The sequence below is a fragment of the Humulus lupulus genome, chromosome 3 (assembly GCF_963169125.1).
Source record: "Humulus lupulus chromosome 3, drHumLupu1.1, whole genome shotgun sequence".
Lineage (NCBI taxonomy): Eukaryota > Viridiplantae > Streptophyta > Magnoliopsida > Rosales > Cannabaceae > Humulus > Humulus lupulus.
The window spans coordinates 222,413,852-222,424,271 of record NC_084795.1 but is presented as its reverse complement, the minus strand read 5'-3'; the positions used below and the strand labels follow the sequence as shown (position 1 = coordinate 222,424,271).

Genomic DNA, 10,420 nt, shown 5'->3' with positions numbered 1-10,420 from the left:
CACATTTTTTGTGTTATACTACACTTTAGTATAACACATTATTTGTGTTATATAATGATGTTTGCATAACAAAATTCTTTACATAAAGAGTGTTATTGTAATAGATATTATAACACATTTTCGTATTATTTTAATATTTAGATAAGTTTAAATTCTTATTATATATTCATTTATATAACACTAATTTATTCTATTATATATATATTTATATAATTAAAATTAGCTTTCTAATATATACTAGCATCATCAAATGAACTTGATTTTCAAATAACAAAAAGTAAAAACATTCAACATTGTATTAACAATCCACAAATTACACTACTACAAAATTGACATAGGACGATGGTTTTAAACCGTCGTATGGACTCTCATACGTCGGTTCTAATACCGTCGTCTCATGCAATGTCATGCCATGTAAAGCATGAAACGACAATTTAAAAAAAAGTGTCATCTTGTCTTGAACATGAGACGATAGTTCCTATACAAACGTTGTCTTTTGTGGTACATGAGACGACAGTTTCTGTGCAAGCGTTGTCCACTGAAATAAATGATACGACAATTCCTACTTAAGCATCATCCTCCTGTAGTACATGAGATGACAATTTATGTGCAAGCATTGTCCCTGCAATACATAAGATGACAGTTTTGTAGAGATTGACGTCCAATGTAAAATATGTGAATTTTTTAATTTCTCTATTTTCAACCACTATATTCATTCATAATTTCCTGTATAATTACAACATAGTTCAGACAGAATCAACAAGCAGACAAAATCAATAGAACTCAATATGTTCTAAATCTAAAAATTACAAGATTAAAATATACACTTGCAATAACTAAGTGCTAACTAAAAACTACAATTAGTATATTTTTTAATTCTTATTTCAAAAGTTACTCTAGCTATGACTCATCCGCTCAAGAAGCTTAGTTTCCCGTTCATTTCGAGTTTCATTAATTTTGCCAAGTCTATATGTATTATTCCCACCACACTACAAAACACAAAATAAAAAACTAAGTCAAAAATTAAATTCAATAGAATTATTGTTTAATAATTATAAATACACTTACATTACTAGTTAGTCATCGCATGGGTGTCTCATTCAAGCAATAATCCATCATCCTTATGATATAAAAGCCGCACTCTACTAACGATGTTTGACGAGGGCAATTGACTATTTTCCACTTGTAATTTTTTTCATTCCTTCCTGTCTTTTGCTTAATGTGTAAAGAGACACTATATATACATCAATATGAAGAGCATATTAATTTTTTATTTCCATATCAGATAAACATATTATATTCTAAAATGAGTTTCAAATGTATTACCTGTTCATAAGGTTCTTCAAATCATTTGGAGGAGATTTTCTAAGTGGATCAAGATAGTAACATGTATGGTCATCTAGATAAATAATCACTAACATCCAGTGACGTCTGTATTTAAAACAAAGTTATTAAAATAAACAAAAGGTATAAGTAAAATTAAAATTAAATGAAAATTTTACTTACAAGAAATGGTATGACATTAACCAAGTTTGACCCATCACTGTGTCATTGATACGCTCTGAGATAATATCAGCCTAATTATCCATATTTGCCCCAATTCTCGACGACCACAATGGCTAAATGAAACCAAAAAAAAGTGTGATATTTCTCTATCGAACAACTCATAATATATTATACTACATACATGAAAGTTAACGATATTATATTTATACTTAAAAAGAAACTAATTTATATAATGTTTATACACCACTATTTTGGGTGATCCTAACATCATCACGAGCTTTAGTGTTGAACCTACAACCATTAATTATAAACACATCGTGCTTAATTGCCAATCGAGTTGGACCTAATGAAAGCCATCTCAAAGTTTCGGTAACTTCATGCAAGTCATCGGTCAACTCTTTCTGAATCTACACTAATGAATAATACCTTAATTACATTTATGCAAACAGTCATTAAAAATAGTTTATATTGGATTTGTCATTTTAAAGTAAAATATCACCTTATCAGGGAACCAATGTCGAAAGGTACGATGATGCTCATCTTGAATCTGCTTTCTAGATTTTGTTCGATTTTCCTTATTTAGATGTTGCAAATGTTCTCTGTATTGAATAATATTGTTACTACGACATAATAATCACTAAAAATATTTGTTTAAGTTAAGAAAATTAATTTAAATAATGTACTTACTCTATATAAGGTTAATCCTCAACTATATTCTCCAAGACATTTTGATGAGCAACCTCCCAATCTTCTTTTACCATTAAAGTAGGTTTTCCATTGTTGATACCCTTATTTTCTACAACTTCCTCTCTTGCCCTTATTGGAATTCCAATTGGTCATCCACATGAGAGAATACAACAGCTCAAACAATGCCAAAAGCTCACACTACTAGTGGGCTAAAGCATCAGAGCAAGAAGGGTACACATGAATAGTATGATATACCTGACATATTACAGAGCAAAGGGGAGCTTGTTTTGACATATTACAGAGCAAATGGGAGTTTGTGAACAAGTCAATTAAAGCATGAAATTCATTCATACTTTTTACAAATTAACAAGGAGAGTTACCATATGTAAATGAAAATTTGCCTTGGAAGAAAGCACAGCTGAGTTGATATTGCTTCATCAGGACTTGAAGTGTTTGAAAGTACAACATTAGTAGCAGACAACAACATGAAAGATGGGTACAGAATTCCCTGCTGCCAACTTACAGTCCCTACAGTGTGCTGCAGACTATTGTTATCGATATATCATGCCTTAATAAGAGTTACATAAACCAAATAAAGTGGATGCATACCTCCATTACAGGCCCGGATGTTGACTTATGAGTTATAGTGCATTGATCATGATCGTGACTAGACAAGATAAGTACCTGAAAAGAAGTACATGTTAGTGATTGCTAAACTTGAACTTAAAATTTTCGTAGACACAATATAAAGTGTCTAAAATCAATAAATTAGCTCATGCTTCTTCATTGCAAGTTGAGACCATAGTTGCCCATGAGGTCAAGATAGTTGCCTGCGTGTCTATAATGTGTCAATCTCTGCCTAAAGTCTGTATTGGGGCCAACTTACATGAACAAAAAAGAATAAAGTACTTACAGGTTTGATCAACTCCAGTAAGAAATCTGATGACTCCTCATAAATGTAATTCTGGTACCTATTTATATGAAACAAAGATCAATCCAAAAGCATCTACGAGGTCACTAACTCAAAGTACTCTTTCAGGTGCACATTTTTTAGAAAAGCAATAATATAATCAAACATTATTTCTCTATCATCCATGCGCGTCACTCGCTGGAATCAGAAACAAAAGAGACTAACAATATGATACATGTGAAAAATGTTGACAAAAGTAAAACCATAAAAATTATTCCCAACCACTCTACATAAAGGTTATGATATGAAGTAATGAATAATGAAAAAAATGTATTGATAGGAAACCAAGAAAAAAGAACAGATAAATCAATACCTGGTTGATAACTGGAGATTTACGATTAGGCGCACAATATGTCCAATCGCGTCGATACAATGGAATATGGGTCAATAAAACCCTTGGATAAGATCGAACAACTAAAACATGCAGAATACGTAAATGAGTTAATTATATTGTAATCACAAACTTAATAACACAAAATAAACATAAGTCAACAGTCTATACCCATTGGTACATTCTTGACAAATTCTGAGACAAGAAAGCTTGATTCTTTTGATGATGCGTTGTGGATGATTTACCATTGTTAATTAAAGAATCTAGTCATCTACACTCTAATACAGAGTCATCTAAATGCCATCAGAGCAATAATAAATCATTTTGCATTATACAAGGAATGCAAATTCCATGAGAAATTAAGATCAATTATAGTAAAGATACCAACTGGAAGGATTAATTTACGGGTTAATTGTTATTAAACTTCCATGTCCAGGAAAAACAATTCTTGGCTGACGTCACATTCATTATTATCACATCCAAATTTCAGAGTTCAAACAACAATTATATGATAGATAAACAAAAAAGAGTTGCTTGTTCTCTTTTACCATCTAAAGTTTGGGCATCAATTGCAGTAAATTCTAGTTCTCCTGCTGTAAATCGATAGTTTCTCTTTCCAAACTCCTGATTATAAGTAGAACAAGGAATATAATTAACAAAATAATCATGACAGTTTGAAAATGCACGATAGTTTATAGAATTAAGGTGCTTGATTACCTCTGGACTATGAATGAGGTTACTTTCATAGCCAATGTCATGGTTTCTAGGAATTAAGTAAACCTTGACATCTCTATGCTTTCCTTGCATACCCAGATAAAAAATGTGCTTAAAATGGCTTAAAGATTCCTGCCATCTATTCAAACAAATATTTTAACAGCTAATCTATATCGTGAAACATCAAGCAGATATGCAGAAGAAATTCTATTAGAAAAGTTTTGAATAAAGTTAACCAATAAACCATATAGGTTGTCGAGAACATATTTGCAGCAACACCAATACTTTTTAGTCATGTTTGAAAAGTAGAGTTAATATGATATAATTTTTTTTCTATATATATGAGAAAACTTAATTCAAAAACCAAATTAATCCACCCAACAAAAGATAATGTCTCATTGAGAAACTTATGACAATTTTATTTTATCAAATTCTATATTCGTATCATTAATAAGACAAAAATTTACAACTTTGAATATTATGTTGTTTTTTATTTTTTATTTTTTATTTTTCTTAATCAATTTCAATACTATTATATTGCATAGGGAGAAAAAAAATCAAGCTACAAGGACAAAATTCCATAATAAGAAAAATGATTAAAAAAAATTCAAGTTAAACCAAATGATAAAAATGATGTATACATATACAATATCGATGTGATGTCAGTGCCAAATTTTCAAGGTAGTAGCTTAGTTTGATAACCATACATTGTGAATTTGCTAATATATTTCCAAATATGTTTTGACATTGAGTATGCAGTACATAATTAATGAGACATAATCAACTAACACAACAAAAGTGCAAACTAAAAAGCTAGTTATCTTTTGCCCAAAAAAATAAAAAAGGCCAATCATCCATGAAGTAGTTGAAATAGATCTGAAGTTCTTACTTAAATTAATAAGGGAAAGAGAGGAATCACAACTTTTTATAACCAAAAAAGCAATTTCAAAGTTCAGATTGGTCATCCACTTATATCCATTAAAAATGCAGATCATCAAGCACCGAAAATACCAAAACACCAAAACAGATACAGGCTTTCAATTCACAAACCAGAACACCAAACACCAAATGTCAAATATCAAACGCTTATACAAGTTTTAATCAATACAACTTTCAATCAGAACTAATAAATATCAAACGTAAGAGAGCCCAGACTTGAAATCCATCAGAAATTTCCCAAAAAAAAGAAGTCAAAATCAAGCTTATTACAAAGTTTTTACCTTTTTGCATTTTCTAGAAAACAAACAATCCATGTAGATGCAGTGTGTATCTAGAAGCTTTAGCCTAAGAAATCCTCCAATTTAATTCTCTATAGCTTTTCTAATATAAATGGAGGAGAGAGCATTGTAGTTACATAAAACAAGATAGTGTTTCTTGTTCTGGCTAGGAACATTTATTCTTTTAAGGAGTAGACTTCAAACACAGCAAAAAATACAAGAAATTCTACCATAACATATAAGTTGTACACTTTCTGAGGTAGTCGAAGATGATTTCTGAGTACTTCAAATGAACATGTGCAGTACTTGTCAACAACGCCTTTGTTTTCTCACTGTCATTGGCACCAGCATGATGATGTTGCATTAGCAAAACAGATTCATATTGCAAAGATTAACATGAGAAGGGCAAGAGCAGCAATACTATAAGTTACTTTGGAATTCTGCCATGGTCAAGATATTTGACATAACAGATTCAGAATCTGAACTCCATGGACATGAGGAAGAGTATGTAAATCTAGATTTTAATCTTAGAAAGTTCGATCTATGTCTTAGAAGATATGAGTGCACATAAACGAGAAGTTATCATTCTTGAATCTTTAACCTTAACATACATGCAGTTTACATCAATAGCCTAAATTATAACCTTACTATAGCTAGTCAAGATAAGGAATCATCAAATTAAACCAATACAATTTTTTCCTGCATTGTTATGATACACAACTTTTGGTTTAATGTGAATTCTTCTCTAAGTTCATATTTTATAGAATATCTTATTACTGAAATGCAAAGGTGATCCATGACTTTATCCTTAATATATAAATCCTTATACTGAACACTATTCCCACCATCACCTTCACTTTTTTAAACAGTCAAAACCTTCTTACTATGTTGACCCAGGTTGGAAACAAAATGCAAAACTAGATGGAGTTGAAAAAAAAAATCTAAAATAGTAATGAAGGGAGAAGATTTAGATTCGGCAAGAAGAGTCATCTCTTAAAAAAATACAATCTGCAACAGTGATGCCCCTAAAACTAAAATAGAATGTCTCAAAATTAATTGAAAAGAAGCTAAAAAAAAATATAGAGTAGGCCTTTTACAATGGACTAGTTATAACAAATCCATGAGAAGTGAGCAAAACACTAGCAAAATAGATCATCTCTAACATGAACTATGATGGCATTATCCATATTGATAGCACAATATACGAAGCTACAAGCTCCCATTTTCCGAGAAAGAAAACATAGAAAAACAAAACAAGATTAACCCAAAAAATCTTAATCTTGAATTACCTCAAATAGTATGGAAAGTTCTCAAACGAAACCTCATTTTCTCTGCAATCAGACAACCTCATCAGCTCATACTCAATCTGGTCCGCAGAAATCAAATCCGGGGAGCCATTTGTTCCTTTAACCCATTTACTCACTGACTGCCCTGAACTCAACAACCCAACTCCTACCCCAACTCCAACACTCAAAGCTGACAACAACACGTGCTTCTGTTCCATTATTATCTTCCTCCTGACTCACGAGAACATACTCATCTTCATTCAAATCAGTGTTCTCTCCCTCCCATAAATCATTAGCACTCACCACATCCCAAGATGTACTTCCTTCTGCAGCCAAAAATGATTTAGAAGCAAAAGATAGTCAAGATATCAAAGCTTACAATGAAAATTAATTTCAATTGAGCTGTAACAAATGTCTACAACAAATATCATTTGGTGGAAACAGAATGTAGGAGAAGGATCAATGAAAATTATAATAAAACATAATTAAAATAGAAATGTAAAAGTGCCAATATTACATTTAGAAAATAATAAAAACAGAAAAGTATTTTTTTGTTAATAAAAAAGCTAAATTTTTTGTCAAGTTGTTCCTTTTGATCATGAGCTTTTGGAGAGGTCTACCAGATTCTTGGCTGAATACCATTCGACAAATAAGAAGGGTGTCAAAGCTGAGAAGAAGTGAACATTACCCAAAAAACATTAAGCTTAACCAAAATCAAGCAGCCAAAAGACAACCCATATCATTACCTATATTCACTTTGATTACTAAATAGCGAGGTGGCAGATAAATCAATTTCCATAAACTTACACCAACATAACAAGTGGCAGATAAAAGAAGAAAATGAAATTATTTTGAAAAAAAAATGAGGGGGAAGAATACATAGCAAGACAGGAGGATATAAAGAAAATGCTGGAGCCAAAGGCAAGCACAAGAGATAAAGAAATCCAGAAAGAATGTGGTGAGAAACATTGCAGTGAGAATGTGGTAAGAAACATTGCAAGAAGAATACAGAAAGAGACCTTGCAGAGAGAATGTGGAGAGAAGGCAGAACTCCATACCTATTGAATCTGTAGAGTGCCAGAGGTGTTGTTGCCGGACTTTCATTGTGCGTAGGGAGAAGGAAAAAACTAGTCCCTGGAGAAGAAAGGCTAACTCCAGTCGAACGGGTTGTTGTGGTAACGGCTGGGTAACGACGGCTGGGCAATTGTCGTGGGTCCCGAGTTGTCGAACGGAGGTGGGGGCGCCACCACTGAGGAGGTGATGTGCGCGAGGTCGAATGGAGGAGGAGGAAGGGGTCATGATTGGGGAGAAAGAGGTGATGTGCGTAGGGAGAAGGAGGAGGAAAGGGTCAAACGGAGAGGAAAGAAATTGTTAAAGAAAGTCTTTCTTTAAAAAAAAATAAAGAAGAAAAGAGTGTTAGCAGCTTTTTTTTAATGTTCAAGTTTTAATTTAGTTTATTAACTTTTTTGTTTTTAAAAAAAATAGTTTTGATTAGTTTTAAAAGAAAATATAAAATTAATAATATAAATTTTTAATAAGATTATCGTTAATGAATTATTCATAATAGAAAACATCTTTGATTAAATATATAATAATTTAATTAACAATTGATATTACAAAGCTGTTTACCGAGTTTTTCGGAAACGAATACAAACAAAATAATGAAAAGATAAGAACTGTAGAAGTGCAGAAATATAAATAGACAAATAGGTTTTTTACGTGGTTCAGGCGTTAACGAGCCCTAGTCCACGAGTCGATGTTATTATACTTGTAGAGAATTACAGTAAAATGGCTGGTGTACAAGAACCTCACAAACTCACAATGTTTCTCTCGGGTTCTCTTGAAGAAGATGAAGCTAGAGAGATTTTGGCAGAATTCTTGCTCTTTAATATGTTGGCCTCTCCTCCTATCGTAAAATGAGGAGGTCTTTATGGCTAGAGTTTTGGATTCAGGTTTTACTCTGCCCTCATGAGTCTTAATTACACCAGTCATAAATAGGGAATACAATTACCGTCGTAGCATGGCTACCAGGCTCTACGCAGGTATAATTACATGAAAATATGGGGAATGACAAAAGGCAGCCGTCTTTTCCAGGCTGTCAGCGGAACAGTAGGCGAAAAGGCACTTTTAGGCATGCTGGGATGTGTGCGGCCTCGACCTGTCGGGCGGGATCCTGTGTCAGGTGAGTATCATTCCAACTATGCCTCCTCCGTGACTCGACCGCTTGGTCTTCTTCCGTGCGAGGCACGGAACTGTATCCGCGAAGGCAGCCTGAAGAGCTTCTCCTGGAAGGACCTTCCCCGAAGGATATCCCTTTGGGAGTCCGGGAGAATTGACGAGCTTCCGGGTCGCAGTTGCTTGAAAGAGTGTGCTGGACACTAAACGGGTGAGGCGAAGCCTTTCTGTCCATCCGCGAGCCCTGGTCATTCTTCGTGAAAGACTTTGATAATTCTGCTTCCCCGAGGCTATCCATCTAAACGCTATCCGGAAATCTGGATAACATTTACCCCCCAAGGTCACGGAGCTTGATAGGTCCGGGAGCTTGTACAGTCCTCCGGGTATTCTGGTCTCTAGATTAGGCGAGGGGTCACCTCCTGTGTTCCTGGAAGGGTTCCTTTTTCCCGTCTGAGTGTTAGTACAAAAAAAAAAAGGAAATTTCTTCTGTTTGAACTCAAGTACTCAAGTGTGGCAAGGGCCACGCGTCATGCAAGGAATGGCTCAGTGACCAAGACGTGTGCGTGAGGCGACTGGCTGAGTATGCGTGCGTCAGGTGTCTGAGTAGTGATTTGATGGTATTTAATGGAACACCGGGCCCGAGATGGTACAATAATGGGAAATAAATACTTTATTTCCATCCGAGGAGTCATAAATGGGACCGGCACTTCATCCCCAGCCGTCGGATCTGATGCATGCGGTATGGGAAGATCGGGACCGTCCATTTGTGGAATTCGAAATGACTTCGTTCCTGCTATAAAAACGAGGGAACGGACCCTTCTTCCTCTTTACGCTTTCAAATTCTCGAGCTTTCAGATTCTCAGATTCCCAAATCTTCGAACTCTCAAGCTTCCAAGCTTCCTTTCCTTCGAATTCGCCACTTCTTTTGGTAAGGAATCCAGAAACTTTTCTTTCGATTTGGCAGTAGGTTTGTTCGCCGAAGTTCTAGGTTTGAATCGTTGCTTGTCTTTGCAGCCTTTACTTCACGTGTTCGTGCGGTGCAGTGACCCGGTTACTCCCTCCATCTTCAACTACCCGAATACCAGTAAGTATTTTTACTTTGTTTTTTCCTTCTAAACCTCAGATTGTTGGTAGTTGTTAGGGTTGAGTTTTCTGCCGTTGTCATCTTTATGCATGCGTGAATAGGGCTTTGATAGGCATGTGACTGATGTGAGTCAATAAGTCATTTCTTTGCATGCTTTGACGATTTGCTTTTGGAAAGTTGTTTCTCGTCTGCTTGTGCTGTTCTGGTTCGTTATTTTAGGGCATAAGCGTGAACGCCTTTAGGGTGTCTTCCCCTGGGAAAACACTTCTCTCGGCGGGCTTAGGCTCGAAGTTTGAATCTGGTTCCTTGCTGTCCTCCGGGTGGCATGGTGCCAACCCCTCGGCGAGCTCGGTGGGAGCCTCTCCAAGCAGTTTTCGAGGAGGGTCTCCCCGACGCCTTTAATACCGTTAGGGTATGACAAGGGTGCTGACTGCTTGGAGTGTTTTCTTC

At 34.8% G+C, this 10,420-nt stretch overlaps 1 pseudogene; it reads right to left on the bottom strand.

Moving 5' to 3' along the window:
* Window positions 1-255: 255 nt before the first annotated feature.
* LOC133823429 (uncharacterized protein C630.12-like) lies at window positions 256-8,112 on the bottom strand (annotated as a pseudogene).
* Between the last annotated feature and the right edge of the window lie 2,308 nt (window positions 8,113-10,420).